At 36.5% G+C, this 21,768-nt stretch overlaps 1 protein-coding gene across 1 annotated transcript in view; it reads left to right on the top strand.

The window, feature by feature from the left end:
* The window catches only part of ME1 (malic enzyme 1), a 145,518-nt gene that overhangs the window by 76,569 nt on the left and 47,181 nt on the right, over positions 1-21,768 (top strand).

The following is a 21,768-nucleotide window of genomic DNA, read 5'->3' as shown; positions in this document are numbered from 1 at the left end:
TTGTTCATAATGGTCCTATGGATGTTGCTGGTTTGACTCTATCCTGTTGTGTGTTTGCTACTTAGCTAAACGCTCCCTTTCAGATAAAATTGATGAACCTTCCTAATAGATTCAGCTCCCTAAAAGAATGTTCAGAGCATTAGAAGTTGCTCTGTGGTCTGTGTTTTGAGAATCTCTAACATAATGCATTCTCTAAATAGCCCTTTCTTTAAAATGAACCGCTGTTCTTCATACTAAAGGAAATAATCGGAGTCAAGCAGAAGATTATCTCATGAATGCCTGAAGGTCTGGTTGACATGCACTTCTTACTTAAACATCTTTAAAGCTCTGTAATTTTGAGCAATTTTGAGCAATTTGTGTTTGCTTGACCTTCTGAAAGATCACTTTGTTCTCAGCTAAATCTGTCATGGTCAGCAGTGGTTGAAGTTCATGTTTGAAGTGGAGCACTTAAAAATTGTAATTCCAACTTTGCGTGGTTTACTTGTGAATTGTTTTGCCTGTAGTGTGATATCTACATTCATAATGATACCCATTTACTAAGGTGAAGGGAAAAGTGATGTAGTTAGATCAAAATCTAGTCCAATTGCTCAATAATTTTACAGGTTCCTAAATTCAGATTTGTGTTTAATGTGCCGCTGGCAGACTCAGCACTTACAGCTGATTCTGGCATAGCAGGTCTGACTGTTAAACATGCAGGTCATGGTTCCCTTTGCAACCATTGTGGTGATCTAGATAATTGTATACTTTGGTTACACGATAATTATTTTTCCTCATGAAGGTTTCTATTATGTTTTTCCTCTTTTCACTTTGCTTAGCCTTCTGCTGGCTGTTTCACTGAGGGAGTATTTGCTTCGCTAATCTTAGATGCATGTTTGGTCTGTTAAATTTTATGTTAGTCATATTTATTGTTAGTTATTGCCATGGTGCTCCAAAAGAAGCTTTCTTATTTAGCACTGCCTAATCAGTTCTGGGAATGGGATAAATTCTGGTGAAATCTGTTGTCATGGTGTTTTCAGTACATCTCCAAGATGTACATAATCATGAACATTGTAAAGCACAAGGCTGTCATGTATTTTTAATAAGTCTAAGTTAAAGACAGTGTGATGACATATTTTCAAGTTGGAAAGCTATGTGAAATACCTATTTTAGATCTTTTACACCTTCATAATTCTCCAGAGAGGCCAAATGCTAACAGAAGTGAGAGCCAGGTTTTAGCAGCATTGCCTGGGAGCAAGAAGGAGTGGGCAGCAGTACAGGGCGGTGCACTTTGTACAGTCTTTTTATTGGCTTCCAGGGAATTTTCCTATATGTCATCTTGATTGATTGTTAAATTTTTAAAATCTAGATTTTTATAAGCTGATGCAGAATAATTTATAGTGTTTCATGTTGAAATGTCACCTTTATACAATGAATGGTATGGTAATAAAAAAATGTTTTATAAAAAGGTATAGTTTCATCAACTGCAATACTTTCCTCTTCTCAGCCTCCACTGATACTCACCCCAAAAATTTCTTCTTATGAAACAAAATTATTTATGAGTCAGGATTAAAAGAAAAAAAAAAAAACAACAAAACAAACCAACAAACCCAAAACTTAAACTATCCATTACTAAAAGATTTTGGTACAGCATGGCAGAATGGAGCTACTACATTGTGATTTTTCCCAGATGATGGAAGGCAGAAACATGTGGAAAGCATCTGGATTTCTGGTGACACAAATTCAGTGAACAGCTTTTATTTATTTACATATGTATACATTTATCTGTTTATTTATTTATTACTAGTGCCAGCAGCTGCCCTCTGAGGGCAGATACTATAATTTCTCTGGGCACTACCAGGTGGTTCTTGCTTTTGTGTCAGTGCAGTAATTTAGAGGAACAGGAATATTCTAAATGGAAGGAATGTTTTATAACAGGAGAAAAAAATGGACAGTTGTCTTCATCAGTGAAGAACATAATTCCAACTGGAATTCAGAAACGTTTGTTAAGTTTCTACCCTGTGGAGAAATGGGTCATAAAACATTTTATACAAACAAGTAAATTTTTCCAAATGACAAGTTGTTCTTAAATATCTGTGTTTACAGAGGAAACTTTGAGAGGAGGGATTGCTAAACAACACTTTGGTAGCTGGGATTGATCCACCAAAGCTTCCTCTGTAACCAGAGAAAGTAACTCTATGTTTTTATTCCAGTTCCTCTTTCTTCTCTGCTTGACTGTGATGATGCAAAGTGAAATATATCAGTGGCCAAGAGGCATTCATGTACAACAGTGAAAGGATTATGGAAATGCTTGAGGGGAAAATATGTAGAATGGAGATGGAACAAGAAATGAAAGGAGAGGAAAAAAGGCATCTTTTCAATAACAGGGACCTGAATTTCCTTGTCTAATGCAAGAAGTAAATTTAAAGAGTATGGAAATTTTTTTCCATATTTCAAAGGATATTTCATTTTAGAAAATCTGGTAAAGATAACTCCACCCTGAACCCCTCAAAAGAATGTCAGAGTAGGGAAGAACAGCATCTTACCAGCTTTGCTTCCTGCTGCAGATCATCCTCAATGGAAGTCATTGTACTAGGCAGGGAAAATACTGACTTGCACCTCTGGCCTATGAACAGATAGGAAACTTAGAAAATGGAAAGAATCTGGTGGAATTTCCATAGATTATTTTCTTGCCTACCTACCACAACCTCAAAGAGTTGGGTGGAATTATTTTATGAGCTAAACTCTGTGGATTTGTGATGCATACGAGCAGCCTTGTATCACTGAAATTATCTTTCTGAGTGTGTGTGATGGTAAGTTTTCAGTTAGACTTCAAGATACAAATAATAGTGGTGGACCCTTGAAAAGTAATGCCATGTGTCGTTTACGTTCTCTTCTGTAATCATATTTTGATTAAATCCTTCCCTGCTCTTTTTATATGCTGCGCTTTTCTCAAGTTTGTGAGCTATAAACTAAGCTGCTGACGATTGTAATTCATTATGTTCTATCCTAAATTACCATGATGTAGTCATTATTCCTCATTTGCCTGATTACATTATTCACAGATGGTAGCAGTATTTCATTTCACTTCATGTACTACTTTAAAGCAGTGTTTTATGGTAAATATGGTTTAGCTAACTTTGAGAACAACTGTAAAAGCAATGTATCCACAAAATCAAAATAGAAAAGTATTTTAATAGCAATTTTCATTTAGTAGATTGCATTAGAATATAGTTCAGTTTGTGACTAAATTAATTAATTCATACAGCCCTTACTTTTGGCAAGAGAATGTACTGGCAAGAAGTCAACTTAAAAGGTGCATATAGCTGTGCATCATTAAGGGAGGGGTTGGACCACACAGTCATTCTGACAGTATGTCCAATCACAGGTTGTGAGAACATTGGTGCCTCTGTCCTCTTTTGCACTGTAATGGTGCAAGACCAAGACTTATATCATGCCTATATGTTCCCATATTGATCAAGCTAAACTGGCTGTCAGAAAGTGTGCAGGAAGAAATGCTGCTGCAACAACTCCCTCCTATGGCAGACTTAGTGAAGATCTTTTTGCACTGAGATTTTTTTCCCTCAGTGGGACTTAAGCCCTTTGAAGCAATTTTTCAAGTCTATGACCACCTGCTCCTTCCACCATGCAGTGAACATTAACTTCCTAATGAAGATCACTGTGGGCAGCAGGAGAGGAGCAAGGTGGGTCCTTTGGCACTTGCCCATAGACTGCCTTGACTGCAGCTAGAATTGCTCTTTGAGCCCACCCTCAGTTCCTTCCTGTGCTTACAGCTGAGATTCATTCCCACTCATTGATGGGTTTGCATTCTTCCTGAAACTACCTGGGTCCAGGCTTCCTTGCCCACCTAGACTCCCAGGTGGACTTTTTTACACTCATGGGATGAGACCATTCGGAAGGCTTCTTAGCTTGTTTGACTATTAAGATAAGTTCTTGGATTAAAAAAACCCCACACAGTGGTTTTAAATGAGAAACTGTTTCTTTGGATAATGGACAGTGCTGTGGAAGAGGAAAACTCAGACAGTTTCATAATCAGGGTTTATTTTCTTATCCTAGTTTAAGCAACTATGATGGTTTGCCTGAGGAATATCTTCAAATTTTGTGATTAACCATGATGACTTGTAACTGATACCACTTGAAACATTTAAATCGTCAACAGATGATGCCTTCTCTAAGAGGGTTGTTAAGGAAACCTGAACCCTGCTCCAGGCTGTGGTGCTTAGTGGGGTACCCTGCTTGGAATTGTCCTCACCTGCCTGTGTAGGGGGAAAAGAGAAGTAAACTAATTGTACTGTTTTTCTGGAGATGGGATGCTTGTGTGCACATTTGGCACTCCTTCAGTTCCCAGATCCAGGGAACTCTGACACGGAGGAAAGATGATTTGGTAGAAGACGTCTGCTTCTGTATATTCTGTTACATTAGGGGGAGTAGGTTAATTAATTCATTCCTCGTATGAATACCCTTATAAATAGGGTAGTCACAGAAAGAAGAATGTAGGCAAGCAATTTGTTGTTGGTTGGTTGGTTTTTTACTTAGTGCCTCGTATCCTTCTTCTTTCCTTTCCTGTTGGTTCATTGGGTGGTTAAATCGTATCTGATTGCTGGAAGTGTTACAAATATATGCTCTACAGACTTTTTGGACCCAATAAGCAGTGTAAGGAAAAGTGAGTCTGGCAGTGAAGTAAAGTCACAGCAGGATAGATAGAACCTAATCAAGTTTATTTGCAGAGAGACACCTATTATTGTTTGTGATGCAAGACCTTAGAGAAATTCTTAGCAAAGATCAGCAGAGGAGCCTTAAAGAAATAAATTCATCCTTTAAAGAAAACAAAAACTATTGAAATCCTCAGATGTGGTACTGAGTGGGAAGGCTATTGTTTTGGATTTTGAGATAAGATAGAGAAAGTGGAGGAATATTTTAGTATTTTTAATATTCTTGTTGTACCAAAACTGATTCTGGAGCTCAAATTGGATGTATTAATGTTCTAATAATGCTCAGTTATGCCCCAGACTTCAACAAGTGAAGCACATGCTGTTCCTGGGCTTTTCTTCTCCAAACTATTTTAAAACAGGATTTTTCAAATGGAAAAGGCCTGGGTAATCTCAGTTACTTTCCTTCATCTTTTATAGCTCCAGCAAATGGTGGGCAGCATTCCCAACAGAAGTTAGCTGGTGCACTGTATTGTAAATGGAGTGAATGTTGATTTATTTGAATAATTTGTGTGAGTGTAATATTTTAACAAGGTTTATATTGTTGTTACGGAAGTACAGTAGTTTTCCAGGCTGTCAGAAGCAGCAGTTTCTTTTTTTCTTTCTTTTTTTTTTTCCCCCTTTGGAAACTCTGGTAAAGTAAAGTAATAAAATTTTGGCTTCAGTTCACATCAGAATGCAGTAACTTATCTGTCCCTTTTATCCCAGCTCTGTCTCTTTCCCACTAGAAGTCAAGAAGTATTTTTACCTATATTTCAACTCTCAGGAAAACTTTCGGTCACTCTTGGTCTGGCTAATTGGATTTGAGTACCTCAGTGCTTCATCTCTCTTTGGTCCTTTACCTCTACCAGAGAGCAACACTGCTGTGCTTTATTCAGAGTATCCCACCCGAACTGCTGCTGCTGAGATTCCTGATCCATGGCAGTGGATCAGCCTGTGCCCACGGTTGCCTCTGCTGCCTGGTTGCCTACAAATAAATAAATAAATATCACTGACATAACCTATTCATCATTTGGTTGTTACTAACTTGTTTTCCCACTGGCTGACTTAGCAGTAAACCATCATGGCTCACTGTTTTGTATGTCAGGTACTTGCAAATTGCTATGTAACTGTATTTTTATACTGTTTTTCATTGTAGTTGTACCCTTTTAAAATAAAACCTAGCATAAGGGAATAGATACATTGCCATGGATCTTCAGTGGATATCCTAGAGCTGAAGTTTAGATCTTTTCGTACCCGAGTATCATATTTTTTCTTTTAAGTGTTGTCATCACTGTATTAAAAATTGACAGTGACATTAGACAAAGAGCTATAGTCCCAGATTAGACAAATGAGAGTATTCCCAGAATTTAATTATCCATGCTCCTTGAGATTGTTGCGAGACAGGGCACTTGCTAGACTGAACAACTTTTTTGCAGTCTTCCCAGGAAAATTGCAATGGAAACTTCAATGGCTTCCCTGGCCATCCTACAATCCTAGTAGTAATCCATATCCAATCCTTGCATAGCCATATAGTGTACTGAAGTGTGGGCAAACAGCACTTCTGAAAATCAGGATACTTCTCTTTTGCTGCTTAACTGTGGATTTAAACGCTGACTTGTAAAATGCAAGTATTTAACCGTATACTGAGGTTATGTTAGTCTTTCAGCTGTGCAAACCTTGTCATATGAACTCTTTGCCAGGGTTTTGGGACTGGGATTCAAAAGCATGCCAGAACTGCATTCTGGAGTTGTGTACATTATCAGTTGAATGCTGGGAACTGCCTCTCTCCTTCTATCCCTTCAGTCTCTCTATACCAATTTCATGCCAATAAAGCAAACTGAGAGCTTGCTTAAATGAAGGGAGCTAAAGACTGATGCTCTTAATTGCAAGATCATACAATTGATTCATTTCACTGATTCATTCTTGGTTTTTTTAATCTAGAGGTAAGGAGACAGTATTTGGTATCCGCAGAATTTTTACCCTTTTTGGAAATTCCAGACGCACATCTTATTTTTGCATTAGCAATCACTGGTGTTTATAAACCACTGTAAAAAATATTACCCATGGCTTAAAAATGCAACATGACACTTCAAGCCCACTACCATATGTAAGTGCAGTTAACTGACACTTCACAGACACTCAGCAGTGCTGCCAGTATGAGCAACTTCTGAATAAATCATGTTATCTGTGTAGCTAATGTATTTGTTTAATTGCAAAGTCATAAAAGTTCTTTGCAATTCTGTAAGTGAATTTATTTTACTAACTAGATTTTTGGAGTTCCAAAGGATGCTGATTGTATCCCCAGAAGGAGATAATAGTGATCTGGTAGGTCGTCTTTAAATAACTGGGAGTGCACATGAGAGAAAAAAAGGAACACATTTTGAAAAATAGACTGGGGTTTCAGTGATTCGAAGATCCTTTTTTTCTTAATCCCTTACTCTTTTAGATCTTCTTATGATATGGTGGGAAGAATTTCTACTTCTCTCCCTTCATTGACTCCTGCAGAAGGAAAGTCTTTACTGTTCTATCTCTGGCACCATGTTACTTCGATATTTCTCCTTTTAAAAATGGGATCTAACTTTGTACAGAACCTGAAAGCAGTCCATTTCAAACATTTTACTTTAGAAACTGCGAGAGAATAATTAGTGAACTATATTTCAGAATTTGGTGGATTTTATCATCAAAGTTAATCATTCATCTACTTGCTGATCTGTAGTAAGCCTAAATGGCTACTGGAAAGAGATTGCTGGCAGGGATTGTTCAAAATTAACTATTAAGAATTTAACAAAAATGGAGCTAAATACTGCTAGAAAAAGTTAAACCTTCTTTGTAGAATCGCAGAACCATAAAAGATATTATTTCTGAAATATTTAGTTAAAAGATATATAAAAACAATTTGATTATAATTGCTTTGTGATTAATTTCTACTTCTATAAGTAAATTCCTTTATTCCTTTTTTCTTCTCTCTCTCCCCCTATTCTAAAAGACCTTGATGGAATAGGTATTTGGTATCTTTGCCACTTTGGTATCTTTGGTATCTTTTTTGGGACAGAGCTCTGATCAAGAAAACATGTGCAGGAGTTATTTTTCCTTTAACAGAATGTATGAATAGGAGCAAGCTTATTTGTGTCTGTTAGATAAACCGAAATGTTGTCATGATAGTTACTAATAATAGAAGAGTCTTTACATCTGAAAGCATACTGAGAAAAAAAATGTAGGGGAAAAACAGTGTTCTTTCAATAAGCCATGAGCAGCCACAAAGAATTTAACTAGTGTTAATTTCAGGTTCTGTACACCCTTTGAAAATGTTTAATTAGCTTATTTTTTGCCTAGATGTCATCTGTGTTTGTGGTCCCATATATAAGAACAGAAAACACTTGTGCAATTCTCTGAAATACCACAATTCTCACAGTAATCTTGTATCTCGTGTGCTCTAACCAACTATGAGAAACTCCAAATTTAGCAATAATATTGAAGTCCACTTGCTTACATATACTTTGGTTCTGCACCATTAAAATTAATGTAATTTTTTTTTTAAAGCCTTTTCCAGTAGCTGCAGAATAGAAAGCCTGTCTTGTTAGAGGTTTTGCATTTGGCAGCCCTGGAGTCATCTGAAAACCTATGGAGTCCATTTCTCTGGCAGGATATCATGATCCAGACATTAAGAGATCTTTTTACAGTATCAAGTTTTTATTAAAAGTCTTTGATTAGTCTTTTCTTCTGAAAAATTAATTATAATGTGAGCACATGTTTGACTTCTGGAATACTAAATTTCTGCAGCTGTGGGACAACAGTGATTCTACTGAATTAATACTGGGAAAACAGGTAAATAATTTATCCTTCACATTTATACCAGCTGATTTAAGAATGCTGTAACAGGTAGAAAGAAATGCTGTGTTAAATTTGTTAATTATTCTAAATTTATTGTTAAAAAGTGATTTTTCAGTTTAAGCCAGACTACACAGTCTAAGGATTGTTTTCTTTTCTTTGCCAGAAAAGTATAGAAGCTGTAAATTATATATGGAAAATATTTTTAAAGAACGATATTTTCAGGATAAGAGACCTGAGTGCAGCTGGCTTTGTATATTTTCCAAATCAGATTTCAAAATGGGAACCAGCTGCTCATCTGTAGCTCTTAGCTAAAATGCCAGCATATGCTGGTTGTCTCACAGTGGCCATTTTTGAAATAATGCACGTGAGGAGTACTGGGTATGATCCTGATGTCAAATTCAGCTGCACATCCTGACTTAATCACAGCACCATCTTCAAACACTGCAGGCCCATAGCCTAAAGACACTTGGGTAACTTTTCTGCAAAAAATCCAGGATCAGTGAGGAGATTGTGGTGTATAGAATCCACTGTGCATTTTCAACCAGCTTTCTACCTGAATTACTCAGCCTCTTGCAGCTGTGCTGCTCAAGTGCATTAACAGACACCTCCATCTGGGCAGGCAGCTCCTAAGCATTGGTCTCTGGACATAAGAGCTGACACTGCTGTGCTTTTGTCCCAGATGCCTTCTCCTTTGAGCCCTACAGGCAGAGCTGTCTGGTAGCGATCGTTCTGCTTCTCTGGATTTTGGTTTGTTATAAACTCCATAATTATGATACTTTGTAATTGCACCTATTGGTATAAAACCATGTTATGGAGAAAACTTTAGAGCAGAAGACAAGGAAATGGCTGTTTCCTACAACTCTTCACTATGTGCAACAGAATGAGGTGCTAAACCAAATTTTTTTTATTTGTGTTTGGGAGAAGGTGGTCAGATGGTCAAGAACAAGAAGCTGATATGAATATAAACAGTTGAAGAGGTGAACAGAGCTATAGTGTTTTCTCAGTTGAGGCTTGTTGGCAGCAGTTTTGGCTTACAGAGCAGAGGTAATGTCAAAGAACCACTTAACAGAATGTGGGACAAAACAGATTTTTGACAAAGAACATAGTCTGTGCTCCAAAGAAAATCACTAAACTAGTTTAAACTTGAGTAAATACTGCCACAGTTTTCAAATTTCATCTCATTTTTGTTGCCTTGCCTTCATTCTGTGTTAGAAATCCTGCTGTAATTGGAAAAAATTCACCTAAGTAACTTTTTTAGCTGATAAACACAGCAATATTGCTGATGGAGGTTTTAAGTAATGTTCTGTGCCTGAGTATTTGAAATGATGCATGTGAGTGTTTTAGTGGGGCTTCAGATATGTAACTGAACTGCACTGACATAAACTAAGCAAGGTGATAAATATGAAGTCAGAGTTTGAGGAGACTTTTAAACAAATGCTCAGTTCTGTAAGATAAAACCTAAAATGAAAAATGAATGTTAACTAAACTGCCTAGGATGTTCAGGGTTTTTTTCATTGCATTTCTTCTCCTGGGTTACAGAAGTGACTTTGAAGCAGTTGAATCATTCTAAGAGAAATGGAGAAGGCTAACTTCTGCTTCTTCACAAAGAAAAATGTGTCTTTTAAAAAAGGCATCAAACTCCGCTCCTGTGTTCAGTTTTAGAAGTCAAATGTGGATGTATAGTACAAACAATAGTAAATATCTCCTTTAGATAAGAATGGCTAGAATGGAAAGCAGTTCCATTTTTATCATAGTTATTTTAATTAAAAAAGAAAAAGTTTTAATTTTACTCCAATTTTGGTAGTATAAGGTTTTAAAATAGAAGGGACTAACTTTTGGCAGAAGTAGGATACAGGAAAACAAATGCTAGTGTGCTAGTCATCTGTCAGTCATAAGGCAAGAGGGTGCTATGAACTAATTTTGAAGTTCTGAGCAGAGCTGATGGTACCATAATGGACCTGGCTTAGATTGCTTTTATCACTGTGAAATGTTATGCAGTTTATAGTAGTTGTAGGCTTAACTACAATCTGTATTAGGGGCACTCTTCACTTGCAGCACCTGACACTGGGATTCAGATTGTGCCTGTGGTTGAAGACTTTGCTTAAATATCACATTTACAGGAAACTGAGTTCTTTCATTTTTAATAAGGTTAGTGTTTGCTTTTTTAATTTAGTTATTAAGCAATAAATTCCAGTGTTCTGCTGCTCAGAGGTGTCACCTTGAAACTCTTAATGCAGGCATGACTGTTATATCCTCAGGAGGAGGATGTAGTAAGAGATGGTCCTCTGCTGGGAAAAATCTGCTATCTTCTTTTTGTATGCTTTCCTCTTACGTGTGCTGTGTGAGACCACCAGGGAGTTATACCTTTCCTGCTCTAAACTGGTAGCTGCGGTTCCTGGCTGCAAACACCATGAAGAGTGAGGGAACTACACCACCACTAAAGTACTGCAACTTCTATGCCAGTGATGCTGTGGATTAAGAATATTGAAGGCATCCAAAGAAAACCCAAAAAAACCAAACCAAAACCAGAGCAACAAAGTAATTTGCCAGATTTTGTGGATTCAAGCAGTTCTGCTAGACCAGCTGATGTCAGAATGACTCATTTTTTTCCCCTAATATGGTATATAGACCTTAGTTAGGTTTTGAATGTCATGACAAAATTACTTGTGGCCTGCTTGATTTTTTTCCTTCCTTGGTGGGGTAGGGGTAGAAGCTTTTAAAGACAATAACCTTGTCTGGTGTGATGTGTCTTGGACGTTTTTTCCTTAATGTGACAACACCTTACCTCATTGGTAAATGAGAAAATGAACCCTTGTGCTGTCTGCAGCAGAGCATCTACTGCAGCTGGTTAGCACAAAATATGGTGCAGTCTGAGCAGTGCCTGAGCTTTCAGTTAGTGTGGAAATCAGACATCAGGGTTCTGAAAAGCCTGCTTGCATGTAGTGGGAGTCCACAACTTCCACATTTTTTATCTCTTTTATGTTTCTGGTTTTGCTTACCTCCTAGAGTTGCCTTCTACTAGTAGTATCTCATCCTATTGCCTTTTCTTCCTGATTGGATTTTGTTAATTCCAACTGTGCTTTCTCCTTTATTGCCCACTTCTCTCCGTATAGGTTTGTTCAATCCTAATCCTACCTGTGTTCTTAGCCATTTTTGTTCCCACCTATAATTATCTCTAATCCTTCTATGTCACAGCTGTTCTCTCTTTTATATCCTTCTGGGTTGTTGATTTGTAGTTGTAAATCATGTTTTCTAAATACATTGGTTTGGTAATTTAATTATTTTGTTTCACGATCTTCTAACTTCCGCTGTCTCTGTCATGTTCTGTCTGGCTGTTGTTTGTCCCATGTCCTTGGTTCCTTGTCTGGTTCTGTCATAGCACACCACAGTTCCCACCCTTCCCTTATTAAGGGATAAATAGATGATAAGCAACAAAAGCAGCAGTTGTTGCTTGCTTTTCAGCTTCATTAATACTTCCTTGCTATCACTGTCCCCACTAAAAGTAAGAAATATTAAAATAGTTTTTGTAACTGCTTTTGTAGATCACTGAAGCATCTCAAATTTTGCTTCTTAAGCTTTGTCCCAAATGGGATATGAATTAAGTATTTAGTAACATTGCTAAGTACGAAGGACTCAGCAAGATACTATCTTTATAGTCTTATTTTAGAGTGATTAATACATTGTATGTAAGAAAGAGGAGACAGTTTCTTTCCACAAACATCTGTTTATGATTTAAATTCTGCAAAATATCCAAAAAAAGGCTGTGTGGTGAATACAGACTAAGAACTTTAGCCACGTATCCTACTATCCCGAGGACTGCTCCTATACTACTATTAATTTTGTTGGTATAATTCCAAATCTGTCATACAGAGTTTCAAAATATTTTTTGTCGCATACCCTATTACTAAACAAAAATAAAACCTGAAAACTTGGGCACTATTTCTGTAGCTGATATATATTATTTGATTAATCCTGCAACATAAAATTATGGTCAAAAGCATATTGTCATTATGAGTGAGTTTTGCTGTAAATAGATGGGAATGTATTTGAGAAAGTCAGGTTTGCTCCATGTGCCTTATTTATTTATTTATTTATTTATGTAGATGTGTTCCTTTCCAGTGACAGATCACACCTGTTTTCCATGTAACAACCATCTGGTCTTAAAGCTGGGGATGCAGCCCCCTTTTTCACAGCTTGCTCAGTCTCTTCCAGTTAGATCTGCTCTGGTCAAGTCGCGGCATGCAGAGCTAATATGTTTAGAGGGATTCAGATAAACATTAAATTTTGCACAGCCTGACTTCTGCACTAACAGGTTTTTTTGTATTTCCTAGCCATCTCTTGGATGAAAGAGAAGCACATTATGGCGGCGTTTAAGAGGCTTTTGGGCGATGGCCATAATAATATGCCTTGACTTGTGGTCCACCCTGAGGTGATCAGTTAGAATAGATGATTCCTGTAGGTCCCCTGTCAACTGAAGTATTCTATTTTCTGTGAGCTTTGGCTCTGTTGAAAGAAGTACGTATTTTTGACTTTGGATTGTTCAATTTGCTGAGGAGACCTCAATGCTGAAGTAAATATGGATTCCATGACTTGTTTGTGGTTCTGCAGTTTGAAAACTTGTTTTTTCAGACATCTGGTATGTTCCAGATAGTCCTGCTTAGGGCATGCCTTCTAGGAGAACAAGTTGTTTGTCTCTTGGCATAAAGATAAGGCTGTCCTTTACAGCAAAACTTACTGGATCTGTGTTCAAATTCTACCAAGCAAACACTGCAAGAAGATCAGGAAAAAGGTGAGATTCCAGCGTCTAAACCCACTTTGGTCTATTAAGAAAGTCTTTCTTTAAAGTACTTTGAAGCTACAGAAAGGGCAATAGAGATTTTTTTGGACTAGATATGAAAGCTGAGAGCTCATGAGGGGGTTTTTGTAGGACAGAGTGGAAATCATGGTATCACTCATCCTCGTAGAGAAGAGATTCCTTTGGAGCTCAAGTCATGGCATTATTGCTCATGACTTCCAAAGTGTTCCAGAATTTTTGCTGGAGACTCAAGCCAAGCCTTGGAAAAGTTTAGCTGCTGAGTGCTACATTTAAGAGCCCACTTCTAGGCATGTGGCTAGTGCAGGATAGCTGTTGTGATGCTTCTAGACTTTGTTGGTGATTGAAGGGTAAGAAACAATGTCTGGAAGATGCCAAATGGACATCCAGGGCTGTTATCTGTAGTGTTTCTCTGTAGGGCATTATTAGTCTTTATGCTGCACAGTAGCTCATACATCGTAGCCATTGTACAACAACTCAGAGTGCGTAAGCTGAGTTTCCTTCGCTATATTTAAATGTTTTAACTATTTTCACAGCACTATCCGTGCCCCCAACCAGGAGGTTCATGGAGGAATCCCTAGAGACAGTCTCTTATCACTCTTCCAAGCTGTTATCCCAGAAATTGTATAATATTTATGAATTCACAAAATCTTAATGTGCCTTTTTTTTTCTTCAATGGCTAAAACAAAGAAAGGAACTGAAAGCATTTTGGACACATCTATACTTCAAATATTTAGAGACGGGTGGGGACTTGATTATTTAGCTGAATTTTGTGAAGATTTAAAGCACTAGTTGTCTACATGGAATGCCAGAAAATGCAGATATTTTAAAAGATGCATATGTGTGTATATGTATATAAATTTATAAAACAATAATAATTCCAGAAGTATAAAATTGGCTGTAGTCCTAGTTTTTCAGTTAAAAATAATAGTGCTGGAGATATTGAGTGGATCCTCATGGCTTTAGAACTGTTTTACCAGATCATTGCTAGATGCTTTTCTTATTTAGTAGACTTTAAACATTTCCAAGAGCTCATTATTCCCATCTCTAGGGAAGAGACTTAGCAGACAGCTACAGTTATTGTACATCTTTCCTGGCTTTTTTAAGGGAAGTGGGGGAGGGAAGCAGTGTAATGGACATGTGTTTCCTGACCAAAAATCCATCCCTGTGTCAATGTCCTGTGAGTATTTGAATGAGAAACTGAATAAATTCAACAACAACAAAAAAGTATCTCCTGACTACAGTAGCTAATGTCTTGGTCCAGATGATCTAGCTTCCTAAATCATATAGGGGAGAGATATAGAGTGAGGAGAGACTTTTTTTCTGCTATCTTTGTCAAATTGTGAGAAGTTTACAGAACTAATCTCAGTTCACCATCTGATCCTAATTTTCGGCTGAGTTCAGTTTATCGTTGCCTGTCAGAGCCCTGAGACAAATGAAAACAAAAAGAAATTGGCTGGGTTTCTGTGTAAGAAAACATTTTCCTGAATTCTGGAGGAGTTTCCTCCAGAACCCTGAAGGAGGATGTTCAGTAGTGCTGCAATTCCCTGCTGACAGCACTCTGGATGTTACCATGCACACCATGTTCAGTTGGTCATCCTTTCATTAAGTGATTGGGGTCGGATGGCAGCTCTCCTAAGGCTTGTGAAAAATACATTTTACAATTCATCATTTTCATTAATATAAATAGCATAAATTTTAATTTTTGCTGATTACTGCAGCTCACAAAAATAAATTAAGAAAATACAAGGTACTCTAATTGTAGGATAGGAGAACATTCAAATATATCCTGGTATTTGCTACAGTAGGAGCTTCCCTTTTAATCTATTAAATGGAACATTACAATAAAATGTACAATTAAGTAAGTAAGCAGTTTCAAAGTGTAACACTTACTCTCCTTTGTGCATTCTTATTTTTTTTCAGCCTGTCTTTCATAGCTTTTTGAAGGGGAAGCAATGGTTTTGTCATTACCTTTTGCATTGCTTGAGCACATGATTCAATATGATATAGGGTTAGGAAACAGTTTTTGGTTTTTGTCCATTGGCAGAGAGTAGACATTTGCTATTTACTTTCTATTTTTATTTTTTTTTTTATTTTAATATACAGATGATCCTGCCAGTATGAACAAATCTTATGATGTAATCTTTCTGACCCTATTTATATTTTTAGTTACTAAAGCAAATTTAGTTACAACCTGCAAATAAAAACATTACTCAAACCAGGGCCTAACTCTATCCCACAAAGGTGGAATTTGGAGACTGAGGAGAAATATAGATGCCATGCTCTAAGCTATATTGTGTAACAAGAAAAATTATCAGCAAGAGATTTTTCATTAAGGGGACCCAGATGAGAGTCTTTGATAGTACATGGCAGTTTACATTAGAGGAACATCATTTGATAGCATAATTCTGATTATATTCAGTATGTTACTAATTGTATGCATCCACTGAACTACAACTAGCAATTGAGGGATGGATTTTGGGAGCCACCTCAGGTGCCAGAGGGAATGTGAACATGCACATTTAGATATTTTTCTGATACTGTAAAAGTTGGTAGCATTATTCAATCTATTAACTTCCATTTCTTCAAAAGACTTCTCCCCATGTAAGCATTTATTCCCAGAAGGTTGATTGTGCATATGTGTATTTGCTTCTGAACTAAGAAATTTGCTTTCTGGAAAAAAAAAGATTGTAATATCTTCCTTCTGCTTCCTCCCCACATTTCTGAAAAACAAAAGTATTTTGAGAGTGTTGGGGGGTCACACAGGGCTTTTGTGGGTGTTCTGTGCTTGGCATCACCTGAACATAGCCTTTAAAAAGGTCATATGTATTAGGTGACAGGGAAAATAGCTTTCAGACAGGTAATTGAAAGAAATAGATAATATTATTAACATAGAATAAGCGTAATTAACCTCTTACACTTTTTAGATTGTAATCTATTACTATAAATACATTATCAGACCTCTTTCAGAAAACTTGCAGTCATAGGAAGTACACAGACAAATCAAACCTCTGCTTTATGATACATAATAATAATTGCCATGCTAAGAAAGCTCAAGCTGAGCTGCTTTATTCTCAAAAAGGCATTACAGAAAGAAAAAAACCTCCTGATTTTCTTTGTTATGTGTTTCATTGCATAGTGTAGACATTGCTGAGGAGTAGAATACTTTGCTATATTTTTCCCACATGCACATATTTTTTCTGCAAAACCTATTAAATGCCCTTTCCTTACTCAGAAGTTAAGTTTCTGGCTGGCATGAAGTGACAGGATGATTCATCTATGCAAGCAAAGTTCTTTGATTTTTTTCTGTGATTTAAAGTTCTGAGTTTTTAGGGGATGCAGGGTGGTCTTAGGAAGCTGGAGAATCCAACTCTATAGTTGTGAATGAGTAATGCTAGAACACAGTAAAGCTGCATTAACTGGCATTCTTAAACTCCACTCAGTAGGTGCTACACTATTCTCCATATAATACACTCAAATAATGAGTACTCAAGTAAACCAAGTAATTCTAACTAGATGTGAACATTTCAATATTCACTAGACAACAAAGACCGAAAGTCAGTTTATTGGCTAATTTGCAGGAATATTAACTAATCTTAAAAGGCAGATGGGATCTCTCATCAATACATCATGATCAAGGGACTTAAACTTACTGAAATAACCAAGATACATCTTTTGGGGCAAGATAACCTGAACATACCTATTAAAGCAATTCATTTCTCTGAAGTCATTGGAAGACATATATGTATTAATGACTTTGGATCATAGAAGTAATAGGATTTACCAGTAATTACAAGTAACAGAAAGTTTCTTTGTCAAACACCAAGAGAATTTGGAATGAGTATAAAACTTTCCTTCATGATTCCCTCCAATCCTTCTAAAAAGGTGTGACCTGGGTCTCGTTTCAGTGTATCCTCAATGGTGATTGAAACCAGTAAGAATTCCAACAGTTCATCTCCAAAAAAAGCAATTTAACAAGTCCACTAAAATATATACAAAGATTTTTTTGTTGAATTAATATTGATAAATCCAAGGTATAAGTGAGTTACATGCAAAAAGAAAATAATACAGTTAGTAATAGAATTTAGAAAAACCATAAAAAATACTCTTTTGAACTGTTTGGTACATCCTACTTTTGCAGTCCACTGTAGGTGGTATCTGAGCCAGCTAATTTGAAATGCACATATATTCTGCAAAGTCAATATGCCACATCCTTATCCAAGGATTCTGGTTTAGATGTAGTGTTATATTCTAAACATCCTGAAATAAAATCAGAGAAAAACTGCATCTCATTAGTGTGCTGCCTCTATAATGCAAAATAATATCTTAAACAGGAACTTCTTCCTTCACTCTGTGACAGACATGGGGAGACCATTTGGTACACGTCTGATGTTCCCTGGGGAAGGTGTAAATAATAGTGTGAAAAGGATATTTGGCTTAGCAGAGGATTATAAACAGTTTTGAGGAGCATGCAGCCACTTCCTTTTCTCACTTAGTCCCTGATTATAAGAAATTGCATTTTATACAGTGCTCTTTTGAGATCACTGATATAATCCCCAGGATCTTGAATATTTGAGGAGACAATGAGGAGGAGCCATTTAGAACTTCTAACCACCTGTTTAAAATGTTAAAATAGAGTTAGAACACTTCTGGGACCTTAATTTAGTCTCAAATTAACCTTTTTTCAAGTCATTGTTAATAAATATTTGAATATAAATTTACCAGTGAGACAGCTTGGACTGAAAAGTTTGAACTTACTTCAAAGGCAGTTTTTAAGAAAGCTAAATTCATGATGATAAAGAGTAACCATAGCCACTAGCACAGGCAGCACTAATATGTCCAGTGTAGGTGAGCTGAAGGTGTTGCCAGTTTTTCAATATAAAATACAATGTTAATACTTTCCTTTTCTCTTGGGATTCCAGAACGCTTCTGTTTCTGCAATGAAAGCAAGAGCGGCTGTTACTTCTTTATGATGACTTCTGGAAAAAACATTACTCTTATAAATATACCATTTTATTGAGCTTGAGTATTCCACTTCTATGGCAAAGTTCATAAACATTCCTCTAGTTTTTCCCCGGTAAAAATCCAATTAGGAGTGATTTTAAAGTTAATACATGAAATCTTGACTTCGTTTAAATATTAATAGTGGTGGCAATTTTGAGAGTATTGAAGAGCCATTAAAATAGTTTTGGTTAATCTTTGAAGCTTTACTCTTTGTGTGGAGCTTCGAACATAGTGACTTATGTAAACCATATCAGTAAAGTTGTAGAAAAATGTGTTTAGTTTGTAGCAATAAAATGTGATTTTCCCTTAAATTCTGGTTAATATTTCAAAACAGTAATTACTTGAGTACTTAAGAAAAGTATTCTCTCAGTTTTGTTTTCTTTCTTACCTTTACATAATGCCAAATTTCTTCAGGAAAAACTTTTGTTTAAAAATTTGTGATCAGTTCTGACCTGATTTTATGTGGTCATTGATCTAAGAAAGCTTTGGGGCTTTTTTTCTGTGTGAACAACTCCTTTCCTGGTCCAGAATAACCTAAATCAATCATCACATGTGAAATCAGAGAGCAACCAAGCAATTGCAACTTGGTTTTGTAATTTTGATGTGACTGGTCAGGAAACCATGTGTGCTAAGGGAGATGCAAAATGTGCTATAATTGAGTGGGAATTGCTCCAGTTTTAGGCCAGCCATCACAAGTCTAGGGGAAGTGTTTTAAAGGCAGCTATGTAAAGCCTGTGGAGCCCTTCTGAACTTCTATTAAATTTTGTTTTCTTCTGAAAGATAATGATTTCCTCTAGCTTGCTGATGCCAACTGCTGCAGATTAAATGTGTATTTACTAACTTGGGTTGCAGTTTCACTTGCAGAGCTGACTGGAAAAGCTTTTTATTCATACAGGATAGTAATCTTGTGGCATGACCCAAAAGTGCCTGGTACTTTTATCTTTAGAGAGTGTCTGATGCTACTACAATCATGCAAGATATGGAAGCTGTAATCCAGGTTTTCACTGTTTTGTATATCTGCTCAGGGAAGGGCAGAAAGAATGAAGAATGCTGTCTGAGGAATGGCAGGTCACCATTCCCAGGAACTAAAGAGGTTGGTTGAACACATGCTTACATTCATTTTTATAATGTTGTCTGGTTTGGGGTATCTTATATGTGATGTGTTTAATTTCTGCTGAATAAATAAATAAATTGCACCAGCAATGCTACTCAAACAGAACCCACTCATCTTCTGCAAGGAAGTAGCAGTGCTCTCCATCTTGCTAGGATGTGTGGGATGAATCTGATGTCCTTCCCTGGGCATAGTTCTTCATAGTTCTTCTGTGTTTATATTTTATTGGAATAGATTCCAAAACGTTTATAGTCTTGGATAATCTCCCTTGTGGATTACAGTACTTTCTGGCCTTTGTGATACAAACCGGGTTTCCTTCCAGGTGGTCCAAATGCTGCTGCCAAACTCTTCTTCCTCTGATGCGCTTTGTTCACACTTTCTCTTGAGAAAGTTTATTGGCTTTACTATACCAAAAATAGTTTTTGTTCTTTCGTGGTTCTACACAGTTTTATTGCTACCTCTCCTTCATCTCTGCTTTAGTTATGCAGCTCTGCTACCTTTTATCTTTTAGTGGTTTGCTTAGGAGAATTTGGGTTTTTTTCTCCATTAATGTGGAATACCTTCCCCTGTTACATCTGCAATGCAACTTTTCTTCATTTCTTTCAGATTGCCATTCAAAACCTACCTTTTGTAAGCACCTTCAGTCATCCCACAGAGTGCTGAGCATGTCAACTTAATTGAATGTTTGAAATTCTATCTTATTTAAGCATTTTTTTAGCCATGTTCAGTGTACTGCAAGTTTATAAAGACAGAAAACATTTTTGTAAACTAGTTTGGCCTTCTGCATAAAATGAGGCATTTGGTTAGAATCAACTTAGTTTGATATTTAAATCTTCAATTACAGACATCAGAAATGGTCATTGTAGCACTACTTATACTATAAAAAATAAAAGATGAGATTGTTCTATCCTTATTTGATAATCCCTTATCTGTTCAGCCCTTATTTATGTTAACCTTTTTGGCTGTGATAGTTGCTGAGCAATAGCATATGTCCATTAGCTACAGCTTTTTAATTTTTTTTTTTTAATCCAGAGTAATGTCCTTCACTTTTGATCCTTGGTTTATAAATTTACATTTGGCCACATTGAAATGTCTGTGTCTTTGCCCAGCTTACAAGAAAGCAACCTCAATCTTTATTATGTGTAAACTTTATAATCTATACTATTTTCCTCCATGTTTCTATTGTTACGAATACTTAATAACTTTATGCTTAAGCATTCATTCCTGTAGGGCTCACCAGAGGAATAAATGCTTATCTTCCTCTTTCTTTCTTCTCATCTACTGTCACTTACTTGCCTGTGGATGTGTCTTCCCATGGTAATTAGATTGTGTGTAATGGAGAGCACAGATTTAGTTGTACAGTTTAATTGTCAAGTAATCTTAAGAATGGAAATAGAGTGGCATGGAAAAAAGGTCACATGCTGCAGATATATTGCAGAAAAATTTCTTAGAGCCCATGTAGATGGTGTTTTTGGAAGAGTCAAAAGAGAAATTGAAAGTTGGATGTCCTCTGGGCAAGTGTCTGATGTATGAGATGTAGACTACAGAAAAGTTGTGGCAGACCGATGCAGTGCTTTCCAGAGTAATGCCATCCCTAAAGCGAGTGAGACTGACTTTAGGTAATCATAAATGTCAAGGTTATTTCTTAATTTGTAAAAAATTTCTGACCAAGATTGTGGCATAAACTTCATCATCACAGCATGATTTTTGAAGAATTTTAAAAGCATGAGTTCAGATTTTTTCTGGACAGATTTCTTTTTCTACTGCAGTACAGGGCATAAGACACATAAACTGTCTTGATACCAATATAGCAGATGTTCCATGCTTCTTTCTTCTTTGAGTCAGAGTGGAACTGAAAAGTTGCCTGGAATAGGTCACAGAATCAGAGAATCATAAGTCAAAGGTAAACTGCAAATTTTCATGTTGTTAACTGTAGAAAGTCAAAATCAGTCATTCTAAAACCTACAGAACCATTCTTTTGAAACCTGCTTTCCCTCAGTCTTGTGGAAGTATTAGAGACTTAAAGAACCAGTTTCTTTACCATCAAGTACTGTTTATGTGTACAGTGAAATGCTTTCTTCAAAAGTATGGTATGGATCAACAAGATATAATTCTAAAGACATTAATGTAAATGTATTTGGCACTGAAAAGCTGTCCAAGTACTATCCTATCCTCATTTTCAGTAACTCTCATTACTTACATATAAATTATTTCTCACACTGCAGAATTAGTCTTGCCTAATTGGAGAAGGAGTAGGTCTTTTTATTACGTCAAATAATCAGTGCTCTACGCATCCTACGGTTAATTAGATTTTATAATTC

This window comes from Corvus brachyrhynchos, unplaced genomic scaffold (genome assembly GCF_000691975.1).
Source record: "Corvus brachyrhynchos isolate BGI_N302 unplaced genomic scaffold, ASM69197v1 scaffold87, whole genome shotgun sequence".
Lineage (NCBI taxonomy): Eukaryota > Metazoa > Chordata > Aves > Passeriformes > Corvidae > Corvus > Corvus brachyrhynchos.
This window is presented reverse-complemented; position numbering and strand designations above follow the sequence as displayed.